Source organism: Rissa tridactyla, chromosome 4 (genome assembly GCF_028500815.1).
Source record: "Rissa tridactyla isolate bRisTri1 chromosome 4, bRisTri1.patW.cur.20221130, whole genome shotgun sequence".
In the NCBI taxonomy this organism is placed as follows: domain Eukaryota; kingdom Metazoa; phylum Chordata; class Aves; order Charadriiformes; family Laridae; genus Rissa; species Rissa tridactyla.
This window is the reverse complement of record NC_071469.1, coordinates 11,946,824-11,970,571: the sequence shown is the minus strand read 5'-3', so window position 1 is coordinate 11,970,571 and position 23,748 is coordinate 11,946,824. Positions and strand designations below refer to the sequence as shown.

The 23,748-nt window shown below is 38.0% G+C and overlaps 1 protein-coding gene across 9 annotated transcripts in view; it reads right to left on the bottom strand.

The window, feature by feature from the left end:
* Positions 1-23,748, bottom strand: part of GALNT18 (polypeptide N-acetylgalactosaminyltransferase 18) — a 342,505-nt gene that overhangs the window by 128,018 nt on the left and 190,739 nt on the right. The window lies entirely within an intron of this gene.

Sequence of the window (23,748 nt, the reverse complement as noted above, 5' to 3'; positions counted from 1 at the left end):
AAATTATATACCTAGAACTTAGTTTAAGAAGATTTCCAGTACAATGAAATCACAGCACTCGTTCTCAATACTGAGTTGCTCAAGAAGTCTGTTCAAGGTGACTTGTAAGGATCTCTGTATCAGTGCTATCTCATCCCTCCAACCAGCCCTTCAGCCTTTACTCGGGTGACTACACAATCTAACACAGAGAAACCCCCCCTCTGTAAACGCTTTATGATATACAGTACACTAATAAAGAAAGATCAAATGCCTTACTTGACCCCAGTTTGTCATCAGAAACTATTGACTCACAAAGAAAAAAACCCTTGGTTTTCTGGAAGTCCTAACTATTTATGAACAGTCTCCATAGCCATTAACAACTAACAAACTAAATAAAAACTCTCATTTCCAAAGAGCTAAATTCACAAACCACAACTCACAGAGACTTAGGTAAATAAAAGAGAATCTTTGGAAAGTCTTCAAATGGGTCCAACAGGCAGAAACTGTGTGCAAAGTCCTCCTCAGTACCCACACAATCACCTACAGACCTGACAGCTGGCTTAAGGCAGCTGCGTGGAAACACCTAAAGAGAACAGCGCATGTACTAATAGTGCATACTACCAGAATTGTGACGCCCAAAGAATGCCACAAAGCACATTCTTTGATCTCTTACTAAAAAGAACCCAAAATGCAAAAACATAAATTGAGAAGATTAAGTTGTTTGATCTATTCAAGATGTTTTCCTTTTCCCCCCGACAATACTGACAGGAAACTAATGACATTTGCTTCCCTGCATTACATTCCAACCTCTGTAAATAGGTAATGTTTTTTTGCTTGTCTAAGTACGGCCTCCCAGCCTGAATCCTGGAATTGGCTCCAGCTCTTCAAAGATGAAAGACACGCCAAACCTTGCTATCACACAGACAAATATGACAGAGTGGAGCTTGGGAGTTTACATACAACTTTGCAATGGAAATTGAGAAAGCTTGATAAATTCAGATCATTTTAGAAGGTCCTAACTTGATAAAGGCAGAACAGTTTTTAAATACCAGTCCAAAAATCACAGCAATGGAGAAAGTCACAGGTACCTCTATCTGTTCTTTGACAACTATGTGGTCTCCACAAAACCAACTTGAATTTACAAAAAGAAACTCACAAACTGTCTTCACATCATACGAGATATTTAGATCAGGTATGTTCCCAATCCTGGTGCGTAGAAATTAAAGTTGCTTGGCACTTTTCAAGAACGTGTACATTCATGCTAATCGAGGAAACTATGCAAATATTTTTTCAATCTATTCTGTATCTATTGAGTTTTATCCAATCATTTTGTGGGCAAGAGTATTTCTTAAAGTGATCTACGAATCTCTTGCTGCTTTCTGATTGAAAAAACTCTCAGTAATCCAGGTTACTGGACTAAGATTTTCCAGCAATGGATATCTGTGAATTTAGTTTACCAGCTCTAATAAACCACTTGCCAAATACAGCCATTTTTTGTATACTAAGCAAACATGTTATTTCAATACGTTGCTCTACAGGAAAAAAGCATTAGCAAAACTTTTCAATTAAAATTCTAATCAATGGAATTAAGCACACATCTCTGATGACAAAGTCTTTCTTGTCTTTATTTGTCTGAAAACCCTTGAGGGAAGTGACTTTATTCAGGAGGTCTCTCACAAGAAATAAAAACAATTATTATAAGACCATCAGCTGCCTTTTGACTAATCAAAAAGCATACTTGATGACTTAGTCTCTGAAAACAGATCTTGGCCTGAAGTCTCACAGCCCGTTCTTCTTACCACTTGCTTCTACAATTGCAGAATGATCATGGGAAGTTAAGGCTCAAAGGTGAGCCAGTAAGTAGTACTGCCTGAAGCAATACTAAGGTAGGCACATTTATCTGCTCAGTTATTACTAAAAACAAAACATCAGTTCCATTTTTCCTGTGGGAAGAAAGCTTACCACCCACAGTACGTTGCTGCAAATGCTAACACAGGGTCTTCTCCACATTAACTTTTCACACCATGCAAAGAGGAGCACTCTACACAGACTGGAGGCTGGTATTAACTGACGCTTTCCCACTAAATCAATCAATTGGTACCAGAGATAAATCACCCAGATGTCAGCTGGCTGGACACCTGGGCTGAGGAAGTCTCCTTCCAGAAGCCTGGCTGGTCATAGCATCAGCATGGGGTTGGTCACACACTGCTTACCTGAGTGAAAAAAACTCACAGCTTGTTTTCCATGAGCATCTGCATGTCTTTAACTCATACTTTACGGATCATGTTTACTGGTTATGCAATTAACATTATTATGAAATCTATTGCTTCATCTGATCTCATTGACTGCAGCCTCCAAGATGGAAATTCACTCTCCTCTTCCTATTGCTCATTATGTAGACTAAGTCAGAGACACCAATCAGAAGACACAGATTGTACATGACATGGAACCAATTCTCTCCTAGTAATAAAAGATATTTTTATTAGAAATTGAAGCATGAATTAACTTGCATTAATACTGCCCTTGTAATGAAACACCCAAATGCACCGATTTCAATAGTCTTTTCTAGTGTGTTAGGCACAAATAGCAAGGTTTGGGTTGCAGAGGGACTGCAGGAGTGGCATCTGTGGGAGAAGGTCAGGTGCTGCCCTGTGTCAGATGTAGCCACTTCCCCAACAGACTCACTACTGGCCACTTCTGTGAAAAAACAAAGGGCAGAAAATGACAAGGCAACAAGGGTACAACGGAGCTGCACAGAGAACAACAGAGGAAAGAAGAAAACGAGAGAAGACCAAGGTCAGGAGAGTTGGAGGTGCCCCAAATTGTCTTTGTTTCTTAATCCCCAAGTTAGTAATGAAATGTTTGTTTTAATTGGTAATAAATTAAATATATGCTTTCTTCAGAGGGTGTACAACCAAGCAGCAAACTGACAACAAAATGTCTATCCCTTATTATTAAGAAACTGCAGACAAGCAATGTGTCAGAAGTAACAAGACAGACCCTATTCCATCAGAAGTTACGCATTTCCTTTTACTAATCTGTGTGTTCTGCTGTAGTGCACCAGTGTATCCCTTTCCTTCCTCTCCCTTCCTTCTTTTGTTATCTATTTATAACCTATGCTTTGTTAGTTTTTCTCAATACGTCTTTGTCTCTGACAGTTTTCATAAGGCAACTCATACAACTGTTACTCAAAGAACAATATGATTAAAAAAACCTGATCAGACAGTAAGGAACTTAGGACAGGATTTTCTTGATTACCACCAAGCATATTTATAGCATCATTTGATAACAGCTAATAACGGCACAGAAATTGTTCTACCCACCATGAAAATGCAATTATTTCCAGGGTAGTTCAGAACAACCACTTAATTTACAACAGCATTCTTAAATTGCGAAAGGAAGGAAATGAAGACTATTGTATCCACTGTAATTGTAGTAGTCTTCAAGCATCTTGGCAAAATATAATTATTTAATTACCTTTTGCATAATGTAATTATTTAATTACATGGGGATGTTTTCTACCCAACAAATGCATCTCTCTGTTTCAGAACCAAAACAGCACCGATGCATTGGCTATGCAAAGGTTTAGCAGTGGCCTTTCCTCAGTTTTGTCACCAGTATAATTTTATGTTGCATCAATCTATTTCTTGTATATCTGCCATGTAAGTGCTGATCCTGCCCATTCATACTTCCTTATCAAGAATTCAGAAAGAACATGAGAACATCAGAGGCTGCTTCAAGTTTCCGATGGCCTTAACTAATAAGTTCGTGAACTCATGTAATAACATTAACAGCTGGCATTTGGTAGATTAAATGGGTAAGAAACATTGCTGTATTCAATCTAATTTCAGTGGTACCTAAGGCACAATGATACTAAAGCATCTATAAGGAATAATTTTTAAAGCAATTTAGCATCTAAATCTATAATTGGCACTGTGGCTGTTCGTATTGTATTATGATTCATCTATAGAAGCCTTTAAGCTTTAAAATAAATCAGTTGTCCTCTCTTCCAATACAATATCTGCAATTAACAACTACTTGGTTTACAGAAGAGGTCATAAAGACAGCCTTAAACAGTAAGAGTTCAGTACTTCACAAGTCAGTAGACTGCATGTGCTTTATCCTCCTCCGTGTTCCTTAATTTGGACCATCCACTGCTACCAGTAATACACTTTTTTATCTCTTTTTTTTTTCATTTATTTATTTTCCTAAGCTGTACATTGCATAACTTTTCTCCAGGTTATGACTGATGCTAAATTGTCTCTGTTGTAATGTTTTTCATGATTTCTCATGCCTGTCTCTCCTTGAAGTTTCATCATACAAGAACAGCCCCCCTAGCTGTTAAGAAGCATTCTACCAATAGAACCCCAAGGACTTGATGTAAAGAACCTGGATCAAAATATGCAACAGAAAATGGGAGCAGAAAGGCCCATCCCTAATGACAACTGAGAAAATTCTGGTAACATAGTTACCTTATGGTAACTAAATGAATATGGTTCTGCATAATGAATTAGTAATTTTTGTAAAAAAGCCCCTCACTTACATGCATATTGCATACCTCAAAAAGAAACTCTCTTCAGAACAACACTGCTGAGAAAGAAGGGACTAACAAAACAGACAGCTTCAACAGAAAAGCACAATGACATCATTAGCTCTATCTCCATAAAAACCTTTCAAGCTCATTAAGAAGTACTCATTTTTTTCAGCTTCATTCAGATTTATTCCTAGCAAAGGTTACCATGAACATGTTTACAATTAAGAGAAAAGATCAAGCCAGAAAAGGGTTGCAAAAACAATTGCAGGGACAGATTCAGAGATTACTTAAGATTTGTTTTGGTTCTACCCCTCATTTGACTGCAGGCCTACTCACAAAAGTGGCAGTGTTTCATATCAAACATTGTGAAAATGCCTTCCATGGTCTCAGAAGTGCTTTACAAAATCTGCAGTGTAAACTTATATGCTGATTTCAGTAAGTGCCAGTAACAAGAAGGGATAGGCAGTAAGTCAGCAAAAATACCCTATCTGCAAAAATACCCCTATGTCAGCTAAAGACATGCAGAAGGCATCAATAATTGAGCAAAACTACACACGCCCAGGTGTATCAGGTCACTCTCAAAAGAAAAATGAGTCAGAAATGATGCCAGGATGTAGGCAGAAAGGCTTTGATAATGTGCTCTTCTGAGTTCTCCAGTGCTTGACACCTTGATTTACCAGCCTAAAAAGGAAGGAGCATGCAATGATTGAAGAGTTAATGCAGTAACCACGTCTTACCTTACAAGATGGATTCACGATGCGAATCTAAGTAGACTATCATTAAAGACAAAATAAACCTCAGCTCTCTCTGATGTTCAGCAGCCAGATTTTTGCAAAGTCAGGATAAACTAGTAAATGCTTTTATCAAAGAGTACCATAATTTGAAGACTGACTTTCTCACACAACCTCAGCAGCCTTCAGATTCTTGAGGCAATCACAAAAAAGCTCACAGCAACTTTATGTGTTAGATTGTCTCTGCTGGTACTCTGAGAATCATTTCAAGATTTTAAGTACCAACTTTTTCATAGGCCTAATGACCTCGGGCTCTGTCTCCCAGCACTCAAAAACCCTGTATTCGACTTCTTGCAGGTAGTAGCATTTCAGCTTTCTGTGGAAGAAAGGATGCTTTCATCCTTTTCCTCTACATGTGCCCTTCATCTGTTAGGTAATCTATACCCTCTTGCCAGCGGCTATTTCTAATCCCAGACTTCCATTGGGTCATAGAGCCGAGCCTTGATACAGTTTTTAGAAGTGTGAAAACTTTACCTAAATTTTGTCACACAGGAAGATACACAGAGGGAAATCCTAATTTCAAAGTCTGTTGTAATTAATGCAACATGTTACCAGCATCCTTAATAATTACAGTCTGACAATTCCTGCCTTGGAAGGCTGATCCCATGCAGGACCCTGCTATAAATCCTCTACCAGATGAATAAACCTCCGAAATGAAAACACTACCTCCTGTTTGTACAGCGTGATTAAACACAAACAGGCAACAGCAGAAGCAGCTCCCCAAGATGCAACACTGCATCAGCCATGGAGAAAAGTATACTCAGAAGACAAAAATCTGAAGTTACAGTAACAGTGACAGAGCTTCCCGCAGAAAGGTTATTTTAGGTATTCTCTCACCCCCCAAAAAAATCACAGTACTGCTGACAAGGTGTCAACGTTAATATTGTTTTGTGCTAAAAAAGTGAATTTTACTGTTTTGAATATTCAAGTTAAGTTAATTCCTCTTGTCAGAGTCTAGTTTTGTTCCCAAAGAACTGACTTTAACGGAAGTGCACCTAAGAAAAAGTGAAATATCTAAGTGAGTTAAATTCTGCTACCACTGCTTACTTACAGCTCAGTAAGTCATACTGAAGTTGTCAGGGTTCCTCAAAGAGACTGACAGAGCCTGTCAGAGTCTGTCTGTACAGAGCACGAAAAGCAGTGAAGCCCTAATCTTAAAAAAACATAAATGTGATCCAAACTACATACAAAACACACAACCACCCTGAGAGGATTCAACTCAATACCCAGTCTTTGCATAGTCCAGCACACTCTGTAGTTAGTGTCCACACTGTACAGATCAGACAGATGGGGAATGGGAAAAAAAGAAGCCAAAAAAAAGGTGAATCTTTCTTGAAAAGCTAACTGTCAAGAAACCATGATAAAAGTAGTATTTTCCCTGTATGAATGACACAAGTAGATATAAACTAAGAGCCAGAGAGAGGTGTCTGGAATCTTTACCAGGATTCACGCCCACACCAAAGTGCTCTGTGCTTTTTTCCTCTTTCATTTTTGGCCAAACAAGCCATCCTGGAACCCTGCAGAAGCCTGGAACAGATCCAGCTGGGTCTCCCCCGGCGCCACACGTTGACACCAGCGCACCCAAACTCTACACAGAGAGCCTGATCTGCTCCCCAGGGCAGGGCTGCCATGTGTCTCCGCAGCATTCTCCCCTGTATTCGCGTTACCTAGATTTTCCCATTGACTGTTCACTAGACAAGATTGTGGGGAGGTATTTATTTATCAAATGCACGCTCATAAAGGGATTAAGTTAATTGTGCCACATATTCTCAATAATGTACTGATTTGTCATTTCCTTTCAGGCTCCTCTCACAATCATCAGGGTATATTAGCTGTCTGCTGATAGAAAGATCCACGAGATCTTTGAATTCAAATTACGAAGTTCCTATTATCAAGTCTTCTCAGATCTGAAATAATGGAATGCGTTAATATATTGCAAGAGACTGAAAAAGGGATGCTAACATGTATTTACTGAAATTCAGTGACAGGAATTCAAGTTCTTACACAGCAAATGGACAGCCTGGGTATGGCAAGTTTGGTTTTCAAGTAATACAGGTAGAGTAGCAACAGAACGGGAATTGTTGCAGTGACAATCCAGCTCCTGAAAATGTCAGAGGGCAGCTCGCTTCTGGTAAAGAGTCACCTAAGACTCGGCTTCACGTTGCTCAGCATCAAGGCACATGGAAATGTAAGAGATCCAGATGCTTCTCCCAAGGAGGAGACATGGGGGAAGCCACTGGTCCCAGAAGGCTGCAGGTGACTGGTACACAATACTGCAAGACCTTCCACATACCCGGGCTATGTATCTCAAACTTAATTTTATTTGATTGGTGTTTGGTGGAGATGTCAGGCTGCAAACATAGGCAGCTTTCGGGTTTTGACAAATGGATGTTTGTCCCATTTCTGCAAAACTCTGCCTGTTCTACTTAATATACATGTGGGTATGTTCACCCAAAAAGGACAGGTGTTCATGTAGAGAAAAGTTAATCGTTTCCTGCCTTGGCAGACTTTGATACCCTAACAGTTCCCAAAAAGTCACTACACAAAAGTTACTTTACGCTGAACACAGATGTTTGAAGATGACTCTCAAAACGTGCTCAGCGCTAGAGGGCAGTGTAAGAAACAGGAAAATTTGTCTTCTAAGAGAAATCTGAAGTTTTTAAGACTTAAGAACTTGCTAAAGAGCTCTCAGAACTGCGAGCAGCAAACTTATGAACTGCTAATTAACCAGCAAATTCTATTACAGTTGTTATTTCCTAAGGGTAAGAAAACATATAGGAGAAAAGTAAAATTATGTCACCAAGCAAACACTAAACTATAAACAACACTTTATAGGAACAAGGTCTTGGTAAGGGCTCTATATTTCTCCCGTAGACACTAGAACTAGGCCATTCTGATCTGAATACTCTATAAATCCTGGACATTGTTGTTTCTACCAGATACCTTCTCACTACTAGCCTATTAAATTCCCCTCTAGCCATAACTTTGCCGTGGATATGAATCAGGCTAGACAGGTCCCTGCATCATTCTGGCACAGTTAATATAAAGTTACTACAAGCCTGGACAACCTGAAACTGAGTAAAAGCTTTTAACTCACTCAAAAAAGATTATCAAAGGAAATACGTACTTTCAAGTACAATCAATTTCCTCTGATAATATTTACCAGATGAAGACATAGAGCTCTCTGACAGGTACCAATACTGCACTTGGAAGTATCCCCTGCACTTCCTGTATCCCTTGACACCAGTATTTTGACAGAAACCAATTTTGTCTTCTCAAATGGGTAAAAGGCTGATTTTCAAAAAATACATTATAAGGATATTGAAGATTAAGGAGTACTAAGTTCCAAATCTTCAGACTTTCTAAAACACATTTTTAAGATTGTCCAAAGTAATATCTCTCCACATACTTGGAAACCAGATTTTTAAAAAGCATGGGTTCATTTAAGGTAACACGTCATTGCTTAACTACAGGCCTTCAAGATAAAGGGTGGTCAGAAGAATTGTTTATTGACTATCACTTAAAGAACTACTGTTGTTTCATTACAAGAAATACATTTTAAACTGCAAAATTATTTTTCTCATTTCAAACAATTCTGTACTTAAAGTGCTAAGTTAAACTCAACCAGTAGGAAAACATGCAACAATTTTTGGAATAACAGTCTAATGATACAATAATAATCTGCCAAAACCTGCCTGAAAATTAATTTGGTGACCTTATTTCATTCAGTTTGTGATACATAGATCTCAACATTAGAAACTACAGTGCAACTGTCATGAACTGGTAGTGGGACCCGTAATCGAAAGAGAGGAATAAGATGGGCACAATTACCAATCTAATTTTTTAGATAAGCAGCATGATAGTCTTGTTCCAAGTCATGGTTCTGGTTAACAGGAATAAACTCCCCTGCAATGCTGACTAGATCAGATTGTCAACTAAAGCGCTAAACCAGTTTAAGCTCATCATCTCTGGTGTCTGTTGCTTTGTGAGAGTTACGGCACTGGCCTAACACGTTTCTTGGCTTGGACCAAAGAGACAGCATGCTATTGCACAGAATGGCCACTTTTTAGTTATTTGTGACAATATTTTGCAAAATTCCCATCAAATTTCAGTATAGTGAGCACTAAACAAACAAACACAAAAGAATATACAAATTAAAACTTAATTTTACAGAACAGCCAAACAAACAAATTCCATGCCTACAACCTCATACTTGCCTAGCAGGCCGTCATTAGGTAACCTGGTTACACTGCATATTTTTTTTTCCAGGCAAGAGTGGAAGACAACAGAAATTCACAGACGAGAGACCATTTGCACTGGGGAAACAGAGAGCTGCCAGAAATAGAGACTGCTTGTATTTGATGCTCAGTAACAAAGCCGAATTTCTAAAAATTACTTTTCTCACTTCCTTATTATCATGGAATAAATAAGGGAAAACAGGGGAGATCACTTTTGGAAGGCCTAGTATTATGCAATTGCACTACTGCCTTTACAAGCATTTTTTATTTGTAAATGGATGTGAAACAACAACTGAAATATCATGGAACTTTTGTGGTTTTGTTTGGCTTTTTTTTTTTAAATTCAGACTTGGCTCAGTTTAAATTGGAGTCAGATAGGATTAATCAAACATTCTTGGTAAAACCAGTAACTAATGGTTACTGGATTAAAGCTATAAAGATTTTTGCTCAGAACGCACAGCATTTTTGCCACTGGATGGAAAAGGATCTCTCATACAGTACTGAGGCAGGAGTTTTTCCACATCTTTACTTCTCTGTAATCGCCACTGTCACAGAAAACAGTGGAAATGTCATCACTGACCACTGTAGGATGAGTGAGCAGTGGACACAGAGCCCTCTAAAAATCTCATTTCAAAGATGACACTCAGATTCTACAGATACTTCATATTTAATATACACAACTTCTAGGTGAAATTGTCAATGTTGAAGCTTGCTGTATTATTTAGAACTTTCATTCCCATGCCCATTAAAATCCATACCTTCTTCTTTTATTCTTTGTTAAGGAGCTGACGTGTTGGTCACAACAAAACCCCTACATGCCGAAAGTCCTCCTGCAACTGGCATTAAAAGTTTTCCCAACTTGCCTAGTTCCGTTCTTGCACATTGTGGAACTTCTTGTGGAACCTTGCACATTGTGGAACCAAACAAAAGAATTGCATTTTACAACAGGCAATTTTATCATTACTGGTAGAATGGTTAACGAATGTAAAGTTTGATTCAAAATCCAGCTTATTTTGTATTTAGAACTAACATAAAGTTTAGATGATAAATAACTTCTGGTTGGGGTTTTTTTGTTTGTTTGTTTGTTTTTTGTTTAATTACCATGGCTTAAGGACAGCTTAAGTCATAAACAGAGAGGACAGCTGCCTGGGGTGGCAGATCACCTACTTTACCTATTCAAAAGGAAGGGGATGACTTTCTCCACCAGTGCTCCATTGCGTGGTGACAGGTTACTGCAATTATTGCTCCTGCCCAAGACTTCCCTCTAGCTTCCTGATCCAACCCTGTCCTGCAGCTTTCCTCTCCACTCCTCCTCCCAGCAAGCCAAAAGGGTGAGCAGAGGTCCTCTGAGAGAAAGAAGGAGGACAAGCAGTAGCAAGGCCATGGACCTCCAGATGGACTGAGTAGGTGGGGAGGCAGGGAAAGAAATGGCCATTCCAGGTTGACTTCCAGCCCCCTCCTGTCTCCACAGCAGCACCCGACCAATTCCTCCCAGCCTAGCTACTAAAATAATGAAAATACTTGTTCATGACATCCTCCTGTCACCACAGTTGAATAAATAGTTGCATACATTAGGCACTAGCAATCCTCAGCAAGTATGGAAAGGTTTGTAAAGCAAGCTTGAAGGGTACAGATGTACAGTCAATAAAATCTACATATAAAGAGCACTCTGCAAAGGCAACAAAATAAACCAGGTTCCACCGTAAGGCTTAGGCTTAGAGACCTCTCAAAGACAAGCACAGTGAGTTCCAGTGCAGGAAAGGAGATAAAAAGATTTGGAATATTCCACAGATTGTAACTGCACATGTTCCTAAATTTAGGCATCTGCTTATGTGCTTACTAAAAAAGGAATCTCATCTGCATTTAATGAATAGCAGACCACATTTTTCTTTGGGATTAGTGGAGTTTGCATCTACGCAGCTGAGAGGATTTAAAAGCTCAGAGTGTTTTATATCATAAACCCAAATCTATGTCACCTGAAATAAACACGAAAGCACTTAACTATTTTGAAAACTTTATTTTGCCAAGAGCTGTAAGGCTGTGACGCTAATTAGAGTCATATGTACAGCTTTTACTTTTACATAAAACTGAGTAGTTACACCAAAAGTAAAGTCCACATAAGGAAACGGGAACTAGCTCTCTTCTATACTCACCCAACTCAAAGCACCAAAAATAGGCTTCCTCTTTCAGTAATCACATAAAATGAGATTTTCTCTGCTTACTGGGCTGTACTGAGCTTCCTCAGATTTGTTCTCCTTCACCAACTTCCATTCAGTCCTCGAAGCAATTTTGTTTGGCCCCTTCTTCACAAACACAAAAATTCTAGAGAGCAGCAGCTCCCTGACTCAAGACAGTCTTTTCTCTTTTCATAAATGCTTTCAACATCACGATAAATGCTGTAAGCTGTTTCACCACTTCCACCAGAGTGTATCACTGGCATCTCAGTAAACAGCCATTTTGGCAAGTGGGCCTGTGCTTGGCAGGGCTCCTATTTCAAAAGTAGTTTTCAAACACTTGCAGATATAACTGTACATGCTTGGAGTTAGTTCACACATTCAAGATCTTTGCTAAGCTACCCCAACAGATAGAGATTCAGATTTAAATGAAACCTGACGAAATCTGAACAACAACAGGGCTGTTTTGAAGAAAAGCCCACGCACACTTCTGTAAAAGCATCTTCCGTCCCCATTTGCCATTGCTCTTATCATTCTTAAAGCAGTAGACATACACAAATGTAGCACCAGTAACTACATTTTAAAGATTTGCAAACTACACTGCAATAGAAAACAAAAACTAAGCGTAATATAGCTTCTCTGCAGAAAAACATGAATTAGCTATTAAAAGTACTCCTCCATCTTTGATACCAAGTATTTGTGCTAATGTTAATAGCCATAATAAACTGAGATTATCAAGACGTCATGAATTCTCCTTGAAACAGTAAGAAAAAGTAAAGAAAATTAAATCAAATTAAGTCCTCAGGTTTAACAGGTATTTGGTAAACACTGTAAGACTATACTTACCTTTAACTTAGTTTTGGAAAAACAATAGTGAATCAAAAACATGCTAAAAGAAGACAGTAAGTCATGCAGACAACAAGCAGTCTGCATAAACAGAAGGCAAAGAGGATTTTCTAGATTATACCCAGCAAACACTTTGGTTTGTTTACTGTTCTCAGCTGTATGAACTGTTTATCCTACAACATGGCACTGTGAGAAATAGCTACTACCTGAGGTTTTATCCTCTTCTGTGCTATTTTAAGTACTGCAGGTAAAATGCCTTTAATACTTAAAACATTCTGCATTTCCTTTGCAACTTTAAAATCCAGAATAACTTTTACAAATATGTTTTATTTGAAGCTGGATTAACTCTACTCTTCCCCTGCTTCAGCTGTGTGAAGAATGGAAGCATCTGACCAATGTCAGCTCTGTGGGCTTCTGCTCCATTAGAAAGATTGTACATTTTCCTGAGTTCACACAAATATTTCCAAAATTTGATAAATACATTAAAAGAATGAAGAGGGTATCTCCGCAGTGTTATCCACTGTCAGGGTCATGAGATTCCTCTAAAGACTGGACTGTAATGAAGAAAGAATGATAGTGGAAAACTCCATAAGCACTGTTATTCCTCAAGACAAGAGGCAGAAGATGCGCTCGGTTCTCACCAGAGCATACGACTGCCCACGGACTTTGGTGACCATTACATGAGGCAAGAACTGGACACTGAGTGTCATTCCACATTAAAGCATATGATCTTCAGATTAAAGGAATACAGACACAGTTTTTAAAAGCTCTATCTTTGCATCCACAATCAGGTCTCTCTCTGGAAAATATGGCAATAAAATCAGTAAAACCAGCAGAACAGCAAGGCTCAATGATTTAATATTTGTTAAGCAGTTCGAAGAGATAAAATTGTATGTTTTATACTTTTCTGAACAACACGCCAGGTTGATTCCTCAGAAGAAATACTATACAGTTTTACGGACAGGAAGTTACGAAGCCGTGAACGATCATTACGTGGGGAAAAAAGGTGCAGTGACATGATCGTTATTGTTGAAAGAGATCTAAAAGATTACAACATAGGAGGAGCTTCTTAAACAGGTGCTGATTGCTACAAAATGACAAATTCCACTATGATTTACACTAGAAATTAAAGACATACAGAGACGGTACATACAGAAGTGGTCAGTTGTTTTTGTTTGGGGTTTTTTTTGGTTTGGTTTTTTTTTTTTTTTAAGTCATCACAGTCCTATCAGAATTTTAAGAAAAAAAAATTATAGCTAGATCAGAAAATGAATCAAACTTCCGTTGAAAACAGAAATTCTGTTTTAAAATAAAATAAAAAGCAAGAGAAAAAGATGAGGAATCCAAGAAAAACTGAAATTGCTGCCAAAAAAAGGAAACCGAACAAAAATCAAGGAAAATTCAATCTATTTTACAAGACACAATGGGCACTTCAGTTAGCAATTTTTCACCATAGAACTACAGATTTCCATGCAGATCTACCACAACTACAGTGTGAGAAGTATTACTGAAAAGGGCAGAAATTCACAAATCAACCTCTTTTAACTGTGCTAAACCAACACAGAAGAAAGATGAGACTTATGTTTCTACATAAGTAGAAACATCTCCTGGAATTTTTAATTTATCACCTTTCTTGCAATGTAAAACAAAGTTATAGTTTGCCAAAATTCAGCCATGTCGCTTTTCTTTTTGTCCTCTTCCCACACCTGTAGATCACTTTCTGATAGTCCCACAAAGCAAAAAGGACAAGGGGAAAAAAAAAAACCAAATCTTAGTGGGCATATATTTTGAAATTACACAAGTACAAGAATTTTCTAGTTTTCTATTTCCTTCTAATAACCCTGCGTATCGAACATCCTGAAGGGAAATACAATTGTTAAGATTAACAGTTGTTCATTTTGTCCAAGATTAAAATCGAGACTCTGAAAGGAATGTTTACAATCCTTTCAATGGTGCTCAGCATTACTGCACCCCAATTTAAGCCAGGGCAAAGGAGTACTGTGCCCACTGCACAGCACTTCCAAACCCATCAATATCTTATTGAGTTACTCAGAAAGACCGTTACTTACCGAGCTAGCCACAGTACTTCTGCAGAAAGCCTATTCTTCAAGTTATGCTTACCACCAATATGGTCCAAACCTACCATTTACCGGAGAAACACTTGACAAAAATCACAGATGGACATCTTATCAAAGAAATGCATGGTTTTTATCATTATGTAACTTAAATTAATCAAGTTTGCAATATGCTTCAAAAAGATGACTGCACTCTGCAGCAAATGCATTTTTACTCTCAAGTTGCTTCTCTAGAAAAATCTTTTAAGTGCTTTGATAAACACCATTACATTTAATGTTCTCTTGTGTTTTCCGGAAAAAACAAACAAGGAACAACAAAAAACAAAACAACCATCAAAAACCATACAACACAAAACAGCCTGGAAAGGCATTACTAATAGTGACTGAAATAGCTTAACTACTAGACACTTAGGGATCTTACCACACTCATACCTTTCAGGCGGGACACAAGCGACACTCAGATGTCAGCATGCCCATTATGAAACCACTCAGGCAGGCAAGAGAAAATGTAAGGGGCCGAGAGCTTTGTCTTGACTACAATGACTCACACGCTTTCTGCTGCAAGGAAGTACCTTCTTCCACTTGTGATTCACAGCTCTGAACGCTCTCCTGGATTTACATGTCCACACGTTCTCTTTAAAATAGCCCCACAGGCCTGACCTTCCTCTCTAAACAGTTCAGAAAAAGTCCTTCCACTTTACCCAACATTATGCAGTAAGAGCATCTCTACACAATACAAACCATCCGGGTTTACTTCTCTCTCCTGTGTAAAGTGATCTGAACGCACATCAAGGCTGTACTGGGACCCATGACAAAGCTGCTTAAATGAATGAGAGCACAAGTCCTGCTACTGATTTGTACCAGATAAAGATCTAGAAGAACATTTTAAAATAGTCTATTACAGGATAAATTGTCATCTCAGCTATATTAAAATGGATGGGAGTAGAATTTGCCTAAATTTAAAAATCTGCTGAAGGATACCACAGTTACATTTCAGGTAATTGCACAGAAGTATTTTCTACAGGTTCTTCTGTTCCACTGTAAAAGAGAGCAGAATTGGACCTGGATCCTACAGTCTGTGCACTAAATAAAGGAGTGCATTTAGCAGATATCTCCTATGCATATAATCCCAGACGGGTGGTTACTAATCCTAGCTGTTCTAAATAGAAACAGAATTATCTGGCAGTGTTAGCATACATCAGCAAAATGACTAAAAAAAAATGAGTAACGAAAACTGACTTTCACCAAATTTGTGGAATACCTTTAATAATAGAGGACCAGAGACTTCATTATTATATTATTTATTATTGTTACTTTTAGCCAAGACTATTAGGTTAGACAGTAGAAGAATATACTCTGATAAAACACCGGAGAACTGTGAGACATTCAGATTTGAATTTACATATTGCTTTTAGGAATTGTTATGCGCGATAACAGATTTCATTAATCCTGAGGTTATGTACAAAATGAAACACAGTGTTTTTTTCATTTGCTCCACCTGCCCAGCAGGTGTTTGAAATCTGCAGGGCTCGCAAGTTAATTACTGATGAGTCACTAGGGTGGGATGGGCTAATTAAATTCTTTTTGAAAAAGAAAAGAACGGACAAATCATTTTACAAAAGGAGTTAGAATATTAGCTGCAGAGTAGTAGTGAAGGAAGACATTCCAGAAGCAGCCAGCTCTGAAGAGAATACTTGAGAGGAGCTGATTTTACTCTGGAATAGCTATTCATCAATGAAACCAAAGATTTTCTACATTCACAGTGGAAATAATTTTTTTCTAAGAGCAAATGAAAATTCTTAACAGTTTGTTTCCAATTAAGCTTCACTCCTGGAGAAAAGCTGCCCTTTAATACTTTGAGGCTTAAACACAGTTGGCATAGATTGACAAAAATCAGTAAAGGCTCCAGGAATTTTGTAAACAAATCCTTGCTTGTGGCAATGCCAGAGAATTAAACGTCTTACCTGGAAGAAATGGAAGCCAGGATATTTTAATACAATGTTTTGTTTTACTCGAGTTGTTTTCTAAGTGCAATCTCTGAAAAAGGAATAACTATGAGAGAAATTGAAGCCAATTAGAAAGTGGGAGGTAATTTCCCCGACAGGAGAACTAAAGCTCATTGTGTTAGTCCTAATCAGCATCTCCAAACCCTAGCTGGAAAGGTTTCCTAAAGAAGTCCCCACCCAGTGTTTCATCGTGTCACTGGGGAAGAGTGATTTGGGAAGCCTGCTGAGGAGGCATGGCTTTCGCCACGAGCAGAGCTACAGTTTGGCTGAGAACATTGCAATGAATCTGCTTCTCTTTCCATCTGGCTTTAAAACGCGCACATGGAATCCACCTCTCCATGTTGTTGACTCAGCCTTTCTCAGTGTGATCTTGAGATCAAAAGTTATGTCAAGGTTTGCTTCTGTGGCCCATACTGACATTTAGTCAATGGCCGTTGTCTGAAAGAGGTCAGCCAGTGTACAAGGCAGTTGGAGATTTAACTCCAGGGTCGCTTTTGTATTTTAAGGTAATTCACCAGAAAAAAAAAAAAAAAAATTCTCTTTTTCAGGAGCTTAATGCTCCCAGATAGCAAGCTTCTGTTATGCTACCCAGCGCCAGTAAGCTTGCCAGTGATTACCCAAACACTGTTGCAAAGAAGTAGAAACCCATACCAAGAGAACTCCTACACTGTCATCCATCCTAGTTTCAGAATAGTGGCCTCCTAAAAGGTTCAGCGAAGGAGTGCTTCTGACTGTTATTAGCGTCTCTGCAGCTGTACCTAAGCCAATGCAGGAGTTTAAAAATACAAGCAAGGAAATATTGATGAGACCTTTCTCATCTCATATAATTTCCACGAGAGTAGGTTATTCAGAATCAGAAAACTGAGCACAATCTTGAATGGTTTCTTCTCCAGTGAATGTTGTTACAGAAGGTTCTGTTCCTCCCTGACATATATTTGCTCTGATAACACTTTCTTAAGTACTTCTCTGCCAAAGACCTAGCAAGTTGTGGAGGAACAGATGTCTGTTTTTCCACCATCACTTCTTTGGCTTCATCTACCACCAGATTCTACAGTTTCCCAATGCTCTCAGAAACGGAACCGCAGGTACCAGATTTCCACTTATTTAGGTTGTTAGCTCCATCTACAGTCAGTGGAAGCTTTGCACTGTTATTTTCCCATATACTCTCCAGTCTAATTTTACATGATTTTCATAAGTAGAACTTCCTATTTGTGTTGATGATGCGTTCTCAGTATTTTTCGTCTGCTCCTCCTGACGTCTCAACTTGCTGACTCTGGCCAGCTTTCAAACTGCTGCAAAGAGTAACAACCTATGGGCACGTGGAGCGTGCAAAGCTGCCTAACACTGGGTAAGTACTTACATACCGAAACAACTCCACCAAAAAAAAGTGCATAGCCTTCAATGCAAAGAGCTATTCCTAAGATACCTGTTGCCTCAGACCAGAAGAAAAAGGAGAAAATGCTGAAACTTAAGAGCCAAACTGTCCACAAGCACATCCAAAGCCTCCTGTGGAGGATGATGGTTGCACTGGAAACTTACACCAAGGGTAATTTTCTCCTGTTGCCTCTCAAAGTATCCTTCAACAAAGGTAAAGGAAGAAGAGGATTTAATTTTCTGCCTAAAATAATTCCTTAATTATCTTTGTACAACTGAGCACTTACAGAAAAGAGAGAACGTTCTCCCCATGGATCTCATTTTCCCATTGTAAAACAGGGATAGCATTGCTTCCCCTGCCTGGGAGGAGTATTAAAATAAAGCTACACTTCTGAGCTACTCAGTACCAGCCATCACTGAAATGCCTACAAAAACAATAAAAATCCTCTTTCCTCTCATTAGCAAAGACGTTAAGAGCAGCCATTTTTCACAAATTCCTCTGCATCAGCAGATAGTTTGCATCACCAACAATCTTCAATTACTCGCTGTCCCTGTCCCACAAGAAGTTAATACTGAAGATGCCGCTTTCGCTGTTTCCAAGCCACCTGCCTCTAACACTCGCTGTATTACAAGAAGCAGATGTTTACTACAGTTCCATTTCCTTAACTAGTAACAGCGGATTTGTTTTGTGCGTAAGGAGATTAACTAGATTTTCAAACCTCTTTGGAGCTCGGATTGTGAGGAATACTTAATATTTCAGTAGAACTATCTTCCCCGCAAGGAGTCACGTGGACTCAGATATACATTGTCTTACAGCCTGATAAGAATTTCCTTCTGTGAACAACAAATGTTAAATTGTTACCAAGAGGGTATCCATTCCCAACTGACCTAATCGTACAGCGTGTAAAGAAGCAAAAATGCTAATTTTCAAGTTAGAAGATATGGCATTGAAATGATTTTGTTCAGGCAAAATCCTTTCTTTAAATTATACCTTTTAGCCCTAACAAAATGTGTGCTGCTTTGCTTAATTATACGGCCTGCTTTACCCCTCTCTTTTCCCATTCCCCCTTTTTGCTTTTTCTTGCTCAGAGGTATGCAAACCATCTGTGCAGTTAACATGGTCTAATAACCGCCTGCAAATCTGTTTCCCTGAAAGTGACATTACCGGAGCTGGAAGGCCAAACAGTACCAGCTGCTCGCAGGAGCGCAGGCTTCCACAGCACAAGGTCTCTTCCATTTGCTCGCTCTCTGGCCTTTCCACATGGACAACACATGAAAATATCTTAAGACTCCACGGGTCTTGTACTTCTGCTTGTGTCAAACATGCCCACACAGTTAATAATTTTATAATACCAGAGCATAGTATTTGAGTTTAAATGCCAGTATTTCAAATAGTTATCTGGTTTTCACATCTCTCATTTCTTTGAGAGACAATGTCCAGTAGGCATCAGACCCATATTGAGAGAACTTCTGAAGAAGAGTTTTTTGCACTGACTTTAATAATATCTATTTTAAATAGAAATATTGGCACTTATTCTCAACATAGTGCCCGGTACATATATTTTCCCTACATGCTGCACTTTGCTAATATCTGATTTTTTTTAAACGACTTTTATTGACGAAAGGGAAAAATCTTCATCTCAAAAAGGCTAATAGAAGTGTTACGATTTGTTCTTATAATGCTAGACCATTAGAAACTTTTCTGAACTTTTACTGAAAAGATACTTAAATTTTATTCTCATGACCTGCGTAATATAGAAACATAGGCTTATTTTTATTGCTTTTTAAATAAGATTTAAGTGATAGGGATAATTAAAACAAACCAACTCCAAGGGATTTACATTCTCCATCTCTGAAGAGGAAGATTCCAGGGTCAAAAGAATACAACCTTGGCCCACAAAAAACCAAAGCATGTTTATATGGCCACTGTCTTCTTTTAAATTTTTACACTGTTTTCTCTCAGATTATATTTGGGAATCCGGTTCAGAGATTTACATGAAATACTTCATGTTATTTTTTAAATTAAATTAGCAAATGTAGAAATTGTATATCTAAAGTGACATGTTACACAGTCACACCACCAGCCAGAACATTTCTTCAGTAAACAAAACTATTTTTACTGAAACACTGACATAATCTTACTTTGAATACCACTGGCCTAAAGATGACTTGCAGCTTTAGAACAAGTACAAGTGTTGCAACTGGAGCAAAGACTTACTTTTGACCAAAGCTAAAACCTGTATCACAAAAAGAGCCCTTTTTTCCATGTTGGGCGGGGGGGGGGGTGTGTGATAATCTAATTTAAATACACTCAACTCTAAGAAGCTTCTTATTAATGGTATTTTCTTCTGGTAGCATTCACACATTAATGCTCACAGGTTCCAACCCTTAAGAAACGCCATGTTCTATAAAACATGATGATAACTTCTTTTGAACTTGCATTTCCTATTAATAACATTAATCTCAGCTTAACTTTAAGTACTTGGATATCTCTTAATACATATCTCACGATATATTGCTGCCAGTGTAAGGAACGGTAGAAGCAGAGGACAGGTAAGAGCAAGAAGAGAAACCGCTTTCATTACATTCCCTCCAATGTACTAACCAGCAAAGCAGAGCTAATGCGTGGAAAGCAGTAAATTATGCAGGGAAAAAAGGCAATATAAATCTGTTTTCTCTTGGACTAAAAGTATACTCTACATGCCACCGTGTTGTTCCTTCTTGAGTTTTCAGCAATGACTACTCAGATCCTCCTACCAGGGACCGATTCAGCCCTTGCTAATTTTTAATTTAACTAAGTACTAATTTCTAAACCACACCTTTGAGGGAAACAGTCCTTAACAGAGAATATAAAACATAAAGGGATATTGGAACAGTAATCCCTACATTGTTTTACCATTTAAGGAAAAGGAGTTATTCTTTCATGAATACCAGTTAAATGAACAGCTTTACATAAAGTATATTCAGAGTATGAGGCTTAAAATAAGATACAATATATCTTCTCAATTGGTAATAAGACATACTGACAGAAGAAAATAGTGCTGGAAACTGGTATAACCCAAAACTTTGTTGCACTTGTTGACTGACTGATGAATGATCATGTCTTCCCGATGCTTCCCTGGATTTCCAAGGTCTACCTTTTAACATGATCAGCTGTTTATCTTCTAGTCTTACTTGACAAATAAAATTAAGTAGTTTGGATTTATGCTAGCTTCTTCACAGAATTTCCATTTATAAACACAGAATTCAAATTTCTTATTTAATATTTCCCATTAGAAAAGGAGAATGAGGAATGAGATTTTGTCGTATTTGTCATATAATTCTATTTGATGTCATTCCTCTTTCAGTGATTTCTATCTGCATAATTTAATAGTTCATTATCATATTACAGCCACTGAATCTCAAATAGCTGGTAACGATCATATTTCAGAACCTGTTAGCATCCATTTGCTACAGTCCTGTTCTTCCCACCTTCCATCTGAGCCACTTCCAGGTGGTCAGTGGGGCGGAAAAGTATTAATAGTTTTACAGTAGCAGGGAAGAAAACTTGCATCGTACCATCCAACATCCAAAATGTTCAGGTGGATGTTTCTAACCACCCTAAATAGCGTTCTGTGCAACTTTTAGTAATACTTTACATTAGACTCCATGTGCATTATTTAAAAACAACCATATAGGATAAATGTTTGGAGCTTTTTTCTTTTCATCTTTTCAAATATTTAAAAAAATGCCTTTCCCTGTAAAGGAATTAGCTCTATATCTGGATCTAAAATCATTAGTATTTCTTTTATCTCAGATGCCGCCCAAATCATACTCTACTTATTTAATAAGAACAGTATCCAAAGTCAAGCGTATAAGCACAGTCAATCGAGCATGAAAAGACACATGGATTCCTCAGCCAGGAATCAAGCGGGATTTTCTGTCCCCCAAATCATTTTTCCCCCTCTTCTTCCTCAGAGTAGCTTCCATAAAAGTCACTGTAATAAGCTGAACTATTTCTCCTATGCTACTTTGTGGAAAATTAGCTCCGGAGGACTGAAAGCTCCACAAGGACATTTCATCGTAATGGCTGCTGATTCTCTGTAATAAATCCAAGCAAACTCGGGATTGCTTCCAAGGTCAGGGAGGCCAGTCTGCATTATTATTAAAGATTAATGCATATTTACACAAAGTAATATCTATGAATCTATTCCCTCAGATCAAGAAAGCTAATGACTCTGTAGCTCATAAAAAACCCCCACAACTGTCCACAATTTCTCTGTTATCACAAAGGCCAACCTAACCCCCAGTCTTCATCTTAACAGCAAAACCAAAATTGCGTGCCAGGCCCTCGTGGGTCTCCAGTTTCCATTCAAACAAATATTCTTTGATGCCCAAACTTACCCTTTTCACAACTTACATTATACTCAATATTAATGCAAAATTGACTTGGATATGTTTTCCTATTGCAGTCCTAGAGTAACTTTTTTTTGTTAAAAACTATTTCATAGAATCACAGAATATCTTAAGCTGGAAGGGATCTGTAAGATCATGAAGTCCATCCCCCTGCTCCTCGCAGGACTACCTAAAACTAAACCATATGACTAAGGGCATCATGCAGACTCTCCTTGAACTTGCTTGGTTCCATGACCACTTCCCCGGGGAGCCTGTTCCAGTGACTGATATCTGTGTTTACCTTATAGAAAGTGACTTTGCAAAATGCAATTTGTAATTCTACATGTGTCTGAATCTGTAATATGTAGAAAAATGTGACTATCAGGTTGTCTTTACTACATCTTACAGACTGCCATGACCTATGGCCTTGTTGAATCTTAGTTTCTTCATGATGTGTTTCCATCAACACTGAAATGCAGCTACTTACGAATGTCTGAAAAAAGGGGACATCAGGTAGAAAGGCACAAGAGAGCTTGTTCTAAGCAAAGAAAGTACTGTAACCAAAGACACTGGAGAAAAAAAAACTCAGATGAGAGCCAGAAGGAAATATTTTTTTTCATTACTAGAAAGTCTCAATTTTTAAAAATACATATATTGGAGGCCTATTATATACCAATTTAAACGCATACTAATTTATGCTTCACTGATTAGGTGTATCATAATCCATTATGATATTCTAGTAATTAACAAGTTTTGTTACCTACATTTTAAAAATGTAATTTGGAATAGTAAAGGGTAGGTATGACTGAAACATTCCTACAATGTCTACAATATAAACATTTTTCTAAACAACTAAAATTCACTGAAGGAAATATATTCATGCAAGTGTTCAGTTTATGCATAGATGGGATTAATTATTTGGATGAAAATTCAAAAACTTCCAGAAAGTTCATTACTCTTTCTGTGAAATTAAATATCAGATTGATCTCTTAATATATGGAAGCCTTCATGAAAAGCCAATAATAAGCTACTGAATGAGAATTTAGATTAGGTTTGAGAATTTTGTCTTCAAGTTAGGAAAGCCGTCTGCACTCCTAACAGCCACCAGCACTATCAAGCTCATTACTTAACAAGGGCAATCTAGACAGTAAAAGCAACTAGGAACTCAGAAGAAATAGCTCTTTAAGACAAGAATGCTCTCTGGTGACACACTACTGATGATGACTTGTATGTCAATGGCTACAAGAGATGTAAAAATGCAAAAGCCAGAAATTTTATCTGCAAGGTTGGACTATCGGATGTACTGCGTACTCCTCAGAATACAACGGAAAAGATTACTTGATTTTAGTAGTGTTTT